Here is a 17245-nt window from a genome sequence, read left to right on the forward strand (position 1 = left end):
CGGGGGCCCACCTGGTGGCATCTATCGAGTTTAATTTCTTTTTCAGTTTAGGTGCCCAAGACCGAACGAAACAGGGCCTTCATGTATTCCTCCAAGTCCGAGCCCTCCACTGCCATTGGGAACCCCGTCATGTAAATATTATTTCTTCTGGACCTATTTTCGAGGTCTTCAGAATGGGCTTGAAGCTCAATCTATTGTTCTTAAAGATGAATTAATACCTGTTGTAGGTTCTCTAGTTCTTCATCCCATATGAAGTTACCTTCCTCAAGGGCTGTCACCCTCTACCCGTCCTCATCAATGTCTCTTCGGGCCTCCCTTAGCTTGAGGGCGAACATCTTTTTTACCATCTGTAAGTCCTCATGAAGGGAGGCAAAGTGCGACTCAAGGAATTCGCAGGTCACCGGGCTCTTGGGGTTTACACCCCGCCTGCCAATTTTGGCTCACCCACTCCTGTCTTCTCACCGGGTGCCATGACTGAGGCCATGCTGTCATGATTGATCCCCCTTAGGCCCAATGTCCACAGTTGATGGTCAGAGGCACAAGGAGCTGGCCCAGGTGGGTAGTTGGATTCCGCCGGACACTCCCTCTAAGACCTGGTGCCATAGAAGTGGAGATGGCAGAGCGGGATCGTCGCAGGGGAGCTTCTGGTCTGTATTGGTTACTGCTCAACCCCCAAGCAGGTCGGCTCATCCTATGCATGCTACTGCACCCAAAGAGGCAGGCCTCCGGTCCAGGCTCTCGGAATCCTCGCTGCCGTCCTCAAAGTTTATTGTAGGGGGCCCGTACCATGTGGATTATGCAATTATGGAGCTGTTGGCTCTCAGTCCGCCTCAGTGTGTCCCAGCTGACTCCTCTGCGAGGCCACGGAGGAGCTCCAAGGAGGAGTAAGGGTCGCTCCGACTGGGTTAGCTAAGCTAAGAGGCAAGATCTCCAGGATCAGAACCAACTGGTCTCTGCTTTTTGAGTCTGCTCAGAAGGCACAGGGCCCCTGTAGACAATGCAGGAGGGGCCACCAGGCTATGTGCCATTCACCATTATGGCTCACCCCGATCAGATGGGCAAGGGTGAGAAAAGGGGGGGAGACTTTGGCCCGTCTCCCACCTGAGCAGTCTCTCTGATCATCCGCCTGACACTCCCACCGGTGGCAGCTCAGCTCTTCTTCTGGTGCTCGAATGATCATTCAGGAGCTCCGGCCTTCCCCCATGTCAGAAATGATGGGCCTGGTGAGAAGCACTGGAATCCGTTGGCCGCCTTCAGGCTCCCCTGGTCCTCCGTCGCCAACCTCCTCTTTGCCTGACTTCAGAACCACACAAGGGTCCCAGTGTAAACGGGGCTGCGGTCACCAATGCTGGATGACCAGGCTGCCACACCTAATCCACGGCCATCAGTCACGCGCCTCTCGTCGGTACTCACAGGGGTTGGGCAGACCCAGAGCAGTAACCTCCATCTGGCTCCAAGGCAGGCCCCTCCATTCTGGGGGCCCCCATTAGAGGCTTGCAGTAGCAGTCTAGTGCCAGCCATGGCTGCTGCCTCCGGTGATTCCGCACATGGCCCGTGCAGTCACGCCTAACAGAGGCAGCGGCAGCCCCGAGTCTGCGTGAACAGCACTCATCTCAGTGTTGCAGCGCAGATAGGAGAGCAGCGCTCGTTCCACAGTATCACACCGGGGCAGCTTCTCCATCTTCAAGGCACTGCCCCAATTGCCGGCACTGCTCACCCTGTCCCTGAGGGGGTAGTGATCAGTAGATGGGGGTCTATGTCGGTGCTAATAGCAAGGTGAGAACGGAGCAGCGGAGAAGTGCAACCGCTCACACCACCATCTTGGCCATGCCCCCTAGATGTCTCTTTTGAAGAACATATTATTATAATTAGTGGTTGCCAATTAAGACGGGAATCCAATTGAATGCCCAAATATCGAAAATTGTCAACTTTGCTGATGTGATAACCCTTTGCCACAAAGGACGAGGTTTTGATCTTATTAGGACCAAACGCCAACACATGCTATTTTGAGAAGTTAGTGGAAAGATCTAAGCTGTCCATAAAATCAATAAAAAGATCTAAAAGAGACTGTAGTCCCCTGACAGTATGCCTGATTAAGACCGTGTCATATGCATAAAGCAGAGCACATGTTATCCTATGTTAAGGACATCCAAGGGTGATTCTGTTGAACCTGATTCCAAAAGATTAACATAGAGAATAAGCAAAAAACATGCACGGATAAACCCTGACAAACCCCATGCTTCAAATTAAAGTGTGATATGCATTCTCATTGGAGCCATATCTAACCGATGCTGAGAGGACATCATGGAAAACACACAGGAAAGTGCCTAGTGCAGGCTCAAACCCCATCTGTGCCATCATGGACCACACCTTAGCATGGTTTACTCTATCAAAGGCCAGGCTGAGGTCCATGAAGGCCAGGTGGATTGTGCCCCTCTTGGCTTTAGTATATTTGCAAACAAATTAATAAAGATTTAGACCTGGCACCATTGTACCCGGTCCAGGCCTGTTCCAATACTGTAAGTCAGACAGGATGTTATACTCTTTTGCCCAGGATGAAAGACGATCGAGCTATACCTGGCATACATTTTTTCCTCTGAATCAAAAAGAGATATAGGGCTATAACATGCTAGTTCTGCTCTATTTCCTATTTCAAAAATTGGGACGATAATCGAATTACGCCACAACATTGGCAAATGGCCACTAGGGACTGCACATAATATAGGGTCAGTAAGGGGGCACACGTATTGATAAGGACATTATGTTGATCACCATGAGCTCCGTCTGGACCAGGGCCCTTACTGAAGGAGAGACAAGAGATGACTGAGTTCACTTCCTCCCATTGAAATACAAAAAATTGGTTCCACCCTATAACAGACCAGTGGAGTGTCCAAAGTCTCTTCATCGCAAATGGCCACAAAATGATCAACCCAGGCCTGCGCCATAATAAGTGAAGCCCGATTGGACAGTTGCTCACAGCCAAACGGAGGATGATTTACTACATGTCCAAAGGCTTCACTGTTACAGTGTGAACAGACAGCAAGTCGATTTACCCAGGCCTCCTTTTGTAACTAGCTCTTGCGCTTGCTACATGTTGAGAGATTTACTGTCCTAGCTATCCTCACCTCCTCCTGACTACAAAGTTTCTTATGATACAACTGACAGTGGTCCTAGACCTTCATTTTAGAAAGACATAAATCAATTTCCTGTTTGGTATATTCAGTAACAATTTACATGAGCATTCTTAGGCACGATGTACCAGCTCATAGTATTAAATACATTATTAAAAAAAACTGAGATAAGAAGTGTAACAACCCATAGTCTAATTCACCATGCATTTTATTCTTATGCCAATGGTGTACAACTCAAAAACATTTTTAAACTGTATATTATCATTGAGTATAGGAATAATGTATTTAATACTATGAGCTGGTACATCATGCCTAAGAATGCTCATGTAAATTGTTATTGAATATACCAAACAGGAAATTGATTTATGTCTTTCTAAAATGAAGGTCTAGGACCACTGTCTTTTGTATCATACTGTATCCAGGTCCGCGACCAGTTTTGGGTTACCTCATTTTTTGTAATGGCTACAAAGTTTCTTATGCAGAGCCTCTAATAATTCCTTATGCCCTGGCAAGCACTTTTGATCGAACCACTTGCTTGGAGGAGGAGACAGCCGCGGGCCGTGGAGGGAGTTACGGTGGGGCAGGGAGGCGGGGAGGGGCAGGGTGGAGGGACCTAAAAACCGGCATATGGATAATTGCAGGTAAGTACACAATTTAATTAATAAAACGAAATTCGTAGCGCGCACAGCATCGCATTTTGCGATGCAGTGCTCGCTACGAAATTCGTGTGTTAAAGAAAACCCTGATCGATTGATTGGATAATCAAAGCCTACCTGACCCCTCACCCCTGATCAGTAAATAGTACTGGTTCCTTAAACAAGTTATTCGCATCCACCTATAAAAATGTAGTTGTCTGGGGATTATGGTCACTCAGGACATCACACTCAACCTTAAATTTTACAAGAACCAAAAACAAACAGGATGAAACAAAACTATAATCGATAGTGGAACTAGCTCCCCTTCCCATGCACGTGGGTATCCTTTCAGCTGCACCATCCTTTCTCAAGTTAGCTCAATAAAGGTAACTAGGTTGTAATCAGAAATCAGTCTGCTATTCATATCCCCTTGCTGCGTATGTTTAAGGTGGACCTGGTCCGAAAATAGAGATTCGTTATCAGTTGTCATTGCCGTATGCCAGTGTGGGGACCCATTATTGCGCACCTGGGAAAGTACATTACAAAAGTTAAAAAAACAAAAAAATGTGTATGTTCTGAAGATTTTTTAGTGGGGGGTGAGCCGCTTGTCCGTGGATCTCAGGGATACCTTGTGCATTGTTAGGAGGCAGTGCTTAATTTGTGCCGGAGCTTGCCGGTGCTTAGCACCGGCACCTAATTATCAGGGCCGGGTCTACAGCATTTAGTGCACGTAATTTATTTGATCGTAATTAGTGTCACCGAGTGAGTGCTTCTGTACCATAAGAAGTGCTGCTGTTTAGTTAAATGTGTTACGTACTCTGTACTGGTTGCTTGCAGTATGCAGTTGCTTGTTTAATTGATGACTAGCGATGTTGAAGAAATTAATTTAAAATACTTCACTGTGTTTCTTTCTGACTCCGATTCTGTTTCCTTTCGTTTCCTCGCGAGTCAGAAGTTCAAGTTAGTTCCGGCCCCGCCCGGTCCAGTGGGCGGGAGTCGGACACACTGAGTTAGTTGCCTAGTAACTGGGGCCTGGGAAGGGCTTTGGTCTTTTCGGGGGTTGGGGTTGTGCTCGGCAGCAGGTAGCATGCGCAGAATGATTTTTATTGCAATGCGCGCCAATGCCCCAGCATACCCGGCCGCACTTGACTTCATCGTGAATGTGGAGTGGATCACTGCTGCTGCTATTCAAAGTGCCTGAGCGAGAGAGGCAGGCAGCGCGATCTGGACGATGTTGGGTTGGCAGCGTTGAGGAGCAGTAGACACTACAGTTACAGTACATACCAGGTGAGGCAGGGCCTGGTTTGTAGGCCTAAATCGTCATCAGTTAAAATAAAGCTGTGCAGCCTGCAGGCTGTGCACTACTGCACTGAAAACATGATGTCCGGCGTCCTGACGTTTGTAAATAAGCCGCTTGGGTATGTGCCGCCTGTAATCCTGGACTTGGCAGGTCTGTGCACGTGCCGCCACAGAAGGGTGCCTCGATTCTGGGGGAATGAAAACAGAATGAATGCACACGTATGTATTATGGCTCCTCACTGTCCTCCGAAAGCCTACTACGTGGCCACACTGCGTCGATCCTGGCCTCCCAGTGCCCACCCAGACGGAGCACTGCACGCTGCTACCTGCGTCTATGGGGGCAGGCAACACGGGACTGTGGAATGCGACCTCCTGCGTGGGTGCACGCGAATTCTAACACGACAGCCCTCAGCTACACGGACTCCCTTGATAATAAAAAAAACATCGTGAGCATTACCTCCATCACTCTATGCACACTAATGGCCTATTCTGACAGGGCCGCCCTCCCACCAGTACTGCCTCCAGTGAGTCCCACATAGTCCTCATAAACCTCGTGCTCCCTCAGCCCACCGGGCTAATACTACCGAGGCGCCGCAGAACACCTCAGATTCAGACTCTTACTCTAGACACTGCTCTTCCGTCATGAGTACAAAACACAGAGCATATCCCCTCCCTCCCCCCACCCCCGGAAAACGTACACGGGTGGCATTTCACTCCATCTTCACAGTCTGCAATATTCTAAATTGGGTTACGTGTCAGTCTGATATTTTGAATGGTGTCACATGACCACATATTCTGTGATAATCTGCTTAGGGTCACATGACACAGTCTGATTTTGTGAATGTGACACCATAGTCTGTGATACTCTGCACAAGGTCTTAAGACACAGCGATGACATATCTTGAATGGGGGTCACACGATAGTCTGTGTTATCTTAAATGGGTTACATGACAGTGTGATACTCTGAAGTGGTCACATGACACAGCAGAGTCTGTGATACTCTGATGAACCACTAGGGACTGTGATTTGACCGAGACACAGAACAGTCTTGTACATTCGGAATTAGTCCCCTCCCTCCTTTTGTTTCATTTCCCGCCACTGACGTGCCCCTGGCTTTACGGTGAGGACGTTGAGCACACAGGTGTCTCTTGTGGATTGGCTGGAAGCCGACAATGGGGAGAGGGGCGAGGAGGCCCATTTCGAGGTGTCGACGGCAGGTCTGATGCTGAGGAGACCTGGCGATTCTCCAATTGGATGATAAAATGTGAATGAAGAAGCGGTTTTAAGAATCACAGGTAACCAGCAAAGCATATTTGTGCAGCAGCATCGAGTGCATGCACTATTCCTCACGTGCGAAGAAAGCGCCTCAGTCAGGCCAAGAGATAAAATGACCAGCCCGAATGGTAGTGGAGGCCTGAGAGGGGCACACTCCGTGTTACTGTCAGCTACACTTCCGTCATCACATAAGAATAGGCGCGCTGCCATTTAACCTTCCTTCACCTATTCACCATATATAGAGCGCTACACATCACGAGAAGTTCACAGCAATAACTATTGTGCAGTGTGTGAGTAAGTGTGTGTGCAGTGGCCCTGGGGTAGACAATGCAAGTAGGCGGTGGCATCGCAGTTCAAAGGACACGACGGGGCTCCTGTGTACAGCCCTTTCAAGTCCTTGTCAGTTAGCCTTGCCTGGGAGGGAGAACAGGTTTGATACTCGGCTGGCTTTAAGTTTGACCCTTTCTTCCATGGCTGACACACAGACTGAGAGGACAGTGAAGGGCAAAGGAAGGTGTCAGCAGGCTGAGCACTGCAGGGTCCAGTCACCATTATACTGCGTGCATTGACATTGTAACTCGGCTCTGTTTTATTCTTTCATACTGTGCGGGGGCCGGCGGGATCTCAGGGTGGAGTGGGGGGGTTTCAAGGTAGTACAGAGGGTTAATATGCCTGCTGCATTAAACTTTTACCATGCAGATTAAAAAGTGCATATACATGTAAAGTAGGTCAGTGTGTTACTGCTTCTGTTGGAGAGATCCTTTTGTTACTTGCAGTTTGTAAGTTAAAATCCTATCATAGAACAGCAAGCTATTAACTAGTGTGAGTGTCATCAAAGAGCTGCATGCAAACTGGAAGTTATATATTACAGCTATATGTTTTTGCCCAATCTTTCATTATCCCAATCTTGCAAAAAGGGTTCATTTGGGTAGAAATCAATTCTTATTGGAGAGCACCCCTAATCTTGCAAAAAGGGTTCATTTGGGTAGAAATCAATTCTTATTGGAGAGCACCCCTAACAGTGCTGTTATGTTTTAAATTCTGAATTTGCGCTTTTCCAGACTTAGAACTGTTAAACTATATTGCACTATGACAATCATGGATGACATGTGACTCCTATACCTTGTAGTTCTGTCTGTTGTAACATTCCCTATATACTGATTTACACACGTAGGATTTGGATCTATGCATGTGTGTATGATGCAAAGTCCATGAATTTAATTCAAACTTAAAAGCAATCTGTAACGCGCGCCAGCCATCACCTGAGCATTTGATGACACAGGCCACCCCGTTGATTTTTCATGCCACTGCCTACGGAATGCTCTACTATACTGAATAACCCAACCCCATACCCCTTCGGCCAATGGAAGTGACTGTGACTGACTCATTCAAGTGTATTGCATAATGTTATTCACTTTTTTCTGTTTAGAGTGTTTTCACAACATTTTGGTTTATTTCCCCACCTAAGCTATGTAAAAGTTGTACCTTTGAACTCATAGACTCTGTTAAAAATGCCATACCCTACCCCAGTATTGTCCTTTCACCAAATCAGCACATACAGCTCTGGAATTATCCCTTTTGAATGCATTAGTGATTTTAGATACACCTTTGATTTAATCTTTTTCAAAATGTTCACAGGGCAGGGGAACCTCCTATCAAAACCTTACTTTGAGAAGGCTCCCTTGCAGAAATTCAGATCAGGTATAGATTACATCTGACTTTTAGCAGTGCCAGTTGACGATGTGGGTGGAGCTAATATAATAAGCGGGTGGAGCCAGTGGAGGGAGTGGGTGGGGCCAGAGAAAAGTGGGTGTGGCCTCCGACAAACATTTGAGCACCTGCACTTCATATTTTACAAATTAAGCACTGTTAGGAGGACTATGATGAGGAAGAGGAAGGTAGAAGTAATTCTGTTTACAATATATTTTGCATAATATTTTTCAGAACCCAAACGAATGAATGTTGCAGCTTCATTTCTAGTTTGTACTTTTCCCCTTTTTTGAAGAACAGCGAAGATCGCAGGGGTGTAACGCAGTCTCCTACAGCCCATGCGGTGCAGCCCCTCCCCCCACCCCCTCCACTCCATCCCTCCTTGCAGGGGGCCACAACCCCTTCAGCTGGCCCCCTGACAGCCCAAGACCATTGAACCACTGTGAGATATTGCAGACCCAGGGACCCTCTTCCCATTCTGCAGGGGGGGGGGGGCTATCGTTTTGTGTCCCGACACTGGTAGACGGATGTTCACTTTAGTTAATTATTTCTCTCAAATGGTACAATACGTTTGTTTTCAAATGTCAACATTAGGGACTTTTCCTCAAAGAACCTAACATTTAATAATTCCCTTCTGTAAGCACTATTTTTGTTAAGACTGTACCATCCACCCAGATGTCAGCGAAAATGATCCAAGTGTGTTTGCTTTCGGTTCCCCTGACTGTGAGGCGCTCCAGCAAAATATTTGACACAGGAGGTCTTGACCCCCGTGGCAGCTGAAAGTCGTCTTCGCAGGCCTCCCGACAGCTCAAAAGGCGGCAGTTATTTTCATTTCCAGCGCGTTTAGAAACAAACACCGAGAGCGTCCTTTATTTCTTTGGCAACATTCATAATGAAATGGCAAAGGGATCACATTTTTCAAATTGCTGGCCCCAAAACGTCTTCTGATTTCCAGATCCCTTAAGCCTCGCTTAGCTGACCCCTGCAGGCAGAGCCGCGCTGGCCTGCTGCGAGAGAGGGGCCCGGGTGGCTGCGGGCTCCCAGGTGGCCGCTGCTTATCAATGTGCGCTCTCTTTCCACAGCGAGCCATAGTTGTCTTGGCAGTCAAAGCTTCATGGGATCAGGTAATCCTCTGGAGAAAAACAATTGCATGCAAGGAGAGTCTGGGAGCGCGAAAGGGAAAGGTTCTCTCCGAGGAACTGCCACAAGCATGGTTTTATTGACATAAAAGGATCTAATTCACCCTTTTTTGTTTAATTTTCAGAATCTAAAGCATTTAAAAATAACAATTTAATAATTGAGTCCACTTGTAAAAGTTGGCACTTGGAATGTCCAGAGATTACAAAGAGAAGAATTCAGAGGCAGTCATTTTGTATTTATTGATAATATGATGTAAAATATTTTATTTATTTATCGATAATATGATGTAAAATCTTTGCAGAAAACATTATTCTTAATTTTTAGGTCAACCTTGACAGCACTGCTGGCTAAAGGTGTTTTGTTTCTAATTTCATATGATGCTATTGGCTGTTTGGTAAGCCATCCCCTTTTCCAGGACGTGCTTCCACTGGGATGAGTGACAGACTATTTTACATCTGAAAAGTGCGGTCAACCATGACTCTATTTGTCACATTGAATTCCTTGTCTTATGTATCCATTATAAATAAAATACAACCCTTTTTTGTTAATTCTTCCTAACACTGACAAATCAATGAGGCTGGGTTTTAAATTGTTAAATCTAGGTGTGTTTTAATTCACAATCACGGCACAACACTTTGGTTAAACAAGGAAAATATACTGTAAGTTGGGAATTTGAATGCAGATGTCTAAAGTGGAACCAAGCAGAAAAGCATTACTTTTACTATAGCTTAAAAGACTGCTTTGAGAGTGTGTTAAAGTAGTTAGTGTTTTTTTCCTGGTTAACATGGTGGCTCCTGTCACTGACCACTTAATTCCCATGGTCTCAGGTGTTATTGCCCTCGCACTGAATAACCAAGTTGCTCTCTTTGAGCCTCATTTTAAAAGCACAGGAGGCGATGTGTTAACAACATGGTCTGGGACTGCCGGCCACCTCCCCCCTTAACATACTGACTGAATTACCCAATTCAACCAGTCAACACATGGGGTCTTTGGAAGTCAGGGGGTACAGGGCCCCCCCCTGGCCGTATTTATTAAAATATAAAAACAAATCAAAAATGTTAATCAAATAAACATTTCTGACAATTATTAAAATGCACATTTTCAGAACATTAGATTGACATCCGTTTCGACATGGTATGATGGGCTAACCTTAACAAATATCTAGTACAGCGTGTTTCCTAACCGAATCTAATCATCCTGAAAATTAAACTGCATTCTAATAATAATAAAGTCTTACGGCAAGGTCGCCAACCGGTGTCAGATCCTTTTACAGCTGCGCTCTCACGTTCGAGATGCGCATGCGCAACCCAGGGCACGTTACACCCACGTGCGCTCCCTGAACTCCAATTAACCATAACAGGAGGGCCCAGACACTCGCGCACCTTAGTGACGTCATAGTGTTGTGAGGGGTGGCTACCAGCCTGAGGAAAGCGTAGACTCCCTCCCCTGCACCCTTTAAAATACTGGATATCATATCCTGCCCCTGAAGTTCTGAGAGAGACCAATGGCCCCTCCCGCGGGCGGCCCCTTTCGTGAATGGGTCCGCCCCCCCGTAAGGACCTTAAAATGCTGCTCACCGATTAATGACCTTACCGCCAGACACACATAATAAATACGACATTGCTATACTAAAAAGGGAAAAAAGGCCTAAGGAGAAATTTATTAATACACAGCAAAGCACACAACATATACATACAGATATTCCTGTCAACGGGAAAAAGGCCTAAGGAAAAATTAGTTAAAATATCACAGCAATGCACAAAACATTTACACTGTTCAACTCACCAGTAGACGGGAAAAAAGGCCTACTGGATCAAGCATCCTATAATTCTAATCCGGCACATTGCTACACCTTATACCTACCATTGGCCGGCCCCAAGGTCTGCTAAAAAAGGGGATGGAGGGTGGGGAAAATTACACAGCCCCACGGTGGGGCGAGGAGCGAGCCTGGGAGCGCGGGCACAAAGAGGCCGCTTCCCGCGCTCCCCAGGCTCTTAACCCCTTCGCAGCCGCGGCCCCGCCCCCTCACCCCAGAAGTGCACAACTACTTCCGGGGCGAGGGCGGGGGGCAAGCGACCACGAAGAGGAGCAGGGTGTGGGAGGAGCCGGGCCCCGCCATGCCTGCGTGGGGGCCGATTGGCCCCCCTTCTCTCATGGTCTGGGACTGCCGGCCACCTCCCCCCTTAACATACTGACTGAATTACCCAATTCAACCAGTCAACACATGGGGTCTTTGGAAGTCAGGGGGTACAGGGCCCCCCCCTGGCCGTATTTATTAAAATATAAAAACAAATAAAAATTTTTAATCAAATAAACATTTCTGACAATTATTAAAATGCACATTTTCAGAACATTAGATTGACATCCGTTTCGACATGGTATGATGGGCTAACCTTAACAAATATCTAGTACAGCGTGTTTCCTAACCGAATCTAATCATCCTGAAAATTAAACTGCATTCTAATAATAATAAAGTCTTACGGCAAGGTCGCCAACCGGTGTCAGATCCTTTTACAGCTGCGCTCTCACGTTCGAGATGCGCATGCGCAACCCAGGGCACGTTACACCCACGTGCGCTCCCTGAACTCCATTTAACCATAACAGGAGGGCCCAGACACTCGCGCACCTTAGTGACGTCATAGTGTTGTGAGGGGTGGCTACCAGCCTGAGGAAAGCGTAGACTCCCTCCCCCGCACCCTTTAAAATACTGGATATCATATCCTGCCCCTGAAGTTCTGAGAGAGACCAATGGCCCCTCCCGCGGGCGGCCCCTTTCGTGAATGGGTCCGCCCCCCCGTAAGGACCTTAAAATGCTGCTCACCGATTAATGACCTTACCGCCACAGGCCAGGTAGTTGACCGACTATCTGGCCCCCCCCAGAACACACCCCTTATAGAAAGATCATACTCTCCCTGCAAAAACTTCCACCCATGCCAAGATATTTCTTATAAAAAGGGCATTCCCCTCCTCTGTCAAGTGGACCCCGTCCCGCAGGTAGAAGTGCTCTCCCCAGATGCAACCACGAGGAATGGTCTGTAAGACCGGAGTTCTAAATAACTTGTCCAGCTTGTTGTTGACCCTCTTTAACGAGCTATTCAACGCGCTGACTGAGTCCCCCCCTCTCCATTGCATTCTCGGTATCAGCTGTGACCATACCACTACAGTCCCTGGCAACCGTTTCGCTAGCCACCCTGCTGCTGATAGAATCTCTTCCAGGAGGACCCTTCTCCCCAAACCTGTCAGATCATTCCCCCCTAGATGAAGGATCACCGCCGAAGGAGGTGTAGTATGTCGTGCTAATAAGTCCAGAAATATCAATATAGGACTAGCTACGTTGTATTTAGTGGAACTCAGAAGGTATATCTGCGGGCAAACCCTTAGGTTTGGACATGAAGCCCTCACACACCAACCTAGTTGGTGTCATGCTTCATCATCGGGCCCACCACAGTGACACCGAATGTGTCCCGGGTGTGCTGCGACTCCAGATTACTGAGGAGCTGGTATTCTTGCTGAGTGTGCAGTGCTAGTGAGAATGAGAGTGAAAGGTTAAAGTTCACCCCGCCACCTGCCACCGTGCCAGTAGAGATCAGCACCTTCGAGTTGGCAGTATACTCAGAAGTCGAGAAATTACAACCCCAAAACCATTTCAATAATCTTTCGTTCCGAGACAGGGAAATCGTCAAGAAACTCCAAAATGACCCTACTCGCATTATAAAACCAGCGGACAAAGGTGGCGGGATAGTCATTATGAACAAAAGCGACTACGACACAGAATGCCGCAGACTCTTAAGCGACACTCGTAACTACAAGAAATTACAGAGAGATCCATCTAAAGATCTACAAAAAAAGATCATAGAACTAGTGCAAGAGGCTTCTGACGCAGAATACATCTCTAAGCAAGAGGCTGAATATCTCAACACACGTGATGCGAAGGTACCCTACTTCTACATCATGCCCAAGGTGCACAAAGGGGTCACCCCACCACCGGGCAGACCTATAGTGTCAGGGATAAAATCCCTCCTAGAACCGCTGTCACGGTTCTGTGATCACTACCTGAACCCGTTAGTCCAAAAAACTCGATCCTACATCCAAGACACAAAGCATCTCCTTAACATCATCAAAGATGTTAGTTTCGACAGCGAAAAACACCTTTTGGTTGGATTGGACGTGGAGAGTCTTTATACGAGCCTCCCCCAGGATGCCACACTGAAGGTACTCCACGATGTCCTGATGGAGATTGACTGGCAACACCACACACCTCGTCACTTCATTCTGGACTGCGCCACTCTGGCATTAAAAGAGAACTATTTCAAATATGAGGACACATTCTTTCTACAAACTAATGGTACCTCGATGGGCAGTGTCTTTGCGCCGAGCGTGGCGGGGCTATATGTCCACCATTTTGAACAGACCAACATCGAAGCCCCCACGAACCCCTACTCAGCGAATATAACAATTTGGCGTCGATATATTGACGATATTCTCATTGTCTGGGAGGGCAATGAGGAGACACTGAAAGATTTCCTCACGTGGATCAATAACCTTGATCCATTCCTCAAGTTCACCTGCACTAGCAGCCCTACGGAACTAGCGTTCCTAGACCTCAACATAAGAGCTGATCAAGGGGGTTTGACGACAACCACTCATTACAAACCAACATCCAGGAACTCCTTGTTACGCTTTGACAGTTTCCACCCCAGACCCTTGAGGGAGAATCTGCCTTTTGGGCAGTTCCTGCGCATACGCCGGAACTGCAGCAACCTCCGTGACTTCAAACACCAGTCCAAAGCCTTGGTCCACAAGTTGGAAGACCGTGGTTACCCAACTAGAATCATTTCGAAATCCTGCAAGCGAGCACGCAACCAGAACAGGGAGGCCCTCCTCGAAACTGTTGTCAGACCACCAGAAACTCCCTTGATGACATGCGTCACCACCTACAATACCGCCTCAAACCAGGTCTCCAGTATAATTCGCAAAAATTGGAAGATCATCAATTCGGGCACAAGGAACTGGGATCCCCCCCGGTTCGCATACAAGAGAGCACAAAATCTGAGGGACCAGCTGGTTTCCACGAGACCCAGAAAGACACAACCTACAGGCCAGACAATTTTGAACACATGGGGTCTACCTGAACTAACAGGCCACCAACCGTGTTACAATTGCAGCGTCTGCCACCTGACTACCCCTTCCAAAACATTGTCACTTGAAATTGGTAAAACCTGGACACAAAGGCAATTTACTAATTGTAACTCGTCTAACTTGATATACCTCATCACCTGTCGCTGCGGTCTGAGATACATCGGTATGACTACCAGAAAAGTCAGAACCAGGATGACCGAGCACAGGAGCACAATGCGCTGTGGCAAAAATATCAGCAAGCTAACCCAACACTTCATCGTGCAAAATCACACTCCTAACGACTTCACCTGGACAGTCATCGAACAATTCGCACCTTCGTGTTGCGATGAGAAAACTCTGCTCTCTAAAGAGCAACGCTGGATTTATCGCCTTTCTACCCATACAGAGGGGCTCAATGATTCTATCCCGTGGAATGCTCTAGCAAGATAAACACTTCTATGTAAGTGGTCCGTGTCCCTGTCTGCGCTCAGACTCGTAGTCTGTCCCTACTCTGTAGTTGCCCCCCTTTTTGCCCAGATGCCTCCATTCGCTATTGTTGCTTTTTTAACTTCATTGGTCCCTTACGGGCCTTTTTTATTCCCCCGCATGGCGCACGCACTAGAGTGCACATGTTAATAACAGTGCTGTACCACTCCGGGTACCGAGGCACATGCGCGAATGAATAGTGCTAACGCCTCCCATCGCGCATGCGCTACAACCGCCCATGGCGCATGCGCAGCGCTAGTGCCGCTAGCTACCAGCGCATGCGCACTACTAGCCAGCGCGACCGCACCCTCTCCCCTCTCCAGGTGATACCAATTGAACCGGCTACTTAAGCCCTTACCTGATCCATGCACAGTTCACTCGGGACACTGGAGCAGGACGATAGGTCGCAGGAGCACGCTGATCGGAAATACCGTGAGTAAACGAGTGATCTCTACACGACGCTCTGGGTAAGCAGCATTTTCTCCCCACAGGTACCATCCTAACTATGACCTTTTACAACGTTTAGGGTCTCTTCTCCCTCCCTGCCAAGTGACCCATGAGGCTTTAACAGCAAGTAGCAAGTGTGAGGAATTATGTACCATACTTACCTGTACCTCACGCTATGCTTGTTTCGCTGTGTAGCCCACCACTGCCACCGCGTTTAATATTCTACCGCCATAGTTCACCTTAGCCATGGCAACCACTCATGGCCAAGTTCTTCGCCGCTCTAGGTCGCTCACGCACACTAGAAGTCGGCCATATGTTGTGTTTTGGTATATACCATTCTCATTGGTTCTCCTTGTATGTCTGTATTGTCTTTGTGTTTTATGTACAGTAAAGTAGAGGGAATCCCCCTCTTACACGTACGGCACCTTAGCGAGTGCAACACTTTTTTACCACACACTGTCACTTAATATAGTTTAGCATCACTCACACATACTCATTGGTCCTGAGGAAAGCCAGTTTTAATCAAAAGGCCTGGCTGAAACATGTAGACCACAAGGACGTAGGAGCTCTTAATACACTCCACATCGTCCACAGCCTTTTTATCTTGCTAACAGGGGCCCAGGTATTAAATTTACCTTTTACCCTCGGGAACTGGGACCACCTGTATAGCTTTTAACCTTTCACTCTCATTCTCACTAGCACTGCACACTCAGCAAGAATACCAGCTCCTCAGTAATCTGGAGTCGCAGCACACCCGGGACACATTCGGTGTCACTGTGGTGGGCCCGATGATGAAGCATGACACCAACTAGGTTGGTGTGTGAGGGCTTCATGTCCAAACCTAAGGGTTTGCCCGCAGATATACCTTCTGAGTTCCACTAAATACAACGTAGCTAGTCCTATATTGATATTTCTACATATAACCAGGGGACCCGGACTGGCTTACCTAGTCCTCTCTCTCCCTTTTGATTTGCTGTGCTAATAAGTCCGACATATAGCCCCTGAGCTGATTGAGGCGGAGCCCCCCCCTGCCATGAAAGGAGACCGTACACCCCCTGCTCTCCACCCTCTGTTTACCTGATCCTGCAAGAAAAATAGGATTAGCACGTTTGACATACGAATGCCCCACTACCCAAACTACCACTTTCTTCCGTCTGTCCTCCTGGTTCCTCCGTGATGTAGATAAGTTGCCTTGATGATCCGTGGGTAGTTTCCGTCCTGCGTCACAGGCCCGAGAAACTGTAAATAACCAGAAAAACAGCAGGTGTTAGAAATACTCCCCCATGGCGACAGCTCTCACAACATGTGCAACCGCACGTAACGTTTATAGGCACTTGATGACCATCTCCCAATCCTTTGCACACTAGTTGTGGTCAAACCCCTGGCCGTTGCTTCTGTGGCTGCCCCTATCCGGAAGGAGTGGGTCCCAAACTCTTTGTGGTTATATCCAGCCCTTGCCATACTCATGGCTAGTACCCTCTGGAACTGAAATCTGGTCAAAGGGGACCTATCCTCATGCATTAGCAGTGACCCCACCCCTGCGGCCGCTGTCTTATCAGTACCTCCACATGAGTCACCGGGCAGCAGGGATTGTTCCTTGCACGATGTAACGCCAGGCTTTGACCCCTAGCTTCCTGATCAGTTTTTGATTTCCTGATTATAATCCACATAGTGTCTCCCTTTATGCTGACATCCTGCAGCTGAAGGCCACCTACCTTATCACTTTTATTGGCCGCCACAAGTTCGCCCACCCTAAATGCCCCATAAAAGGCCAACGTGAATGCAGCTTTAAATAGGCCCACCTCGGACGTAGAGCTACATGTGTCCGGTAGGGCGAGGAGAACTGCTGCTAAGCGTTCAAAACCTATCGGTTTCCTAGAATCTGTGGTCGGTGGCTGCATGCGCCGCCACCCCTTCAACGCCTTCTGAGCAAGGAAGCTGTTCGTAGGGTCCCTTCCCCCTTTTGCACGTGCGAAAAAGGAGATAGCCGCCTTGTGCCTGTTG

Source organism: Lissotriton helveticus, chromosome 11, assembly GCF_964261635.1.
Source record: "Lissotriton helveticus chromosome 11, aLisHel1.1, whole genome shotgun sequence".
NCBI lineage: Eukaryota > Metazoa > Chordata > Amphibia > Caudata > Salamandridae > Lissotriton > Lissotriton helveticus.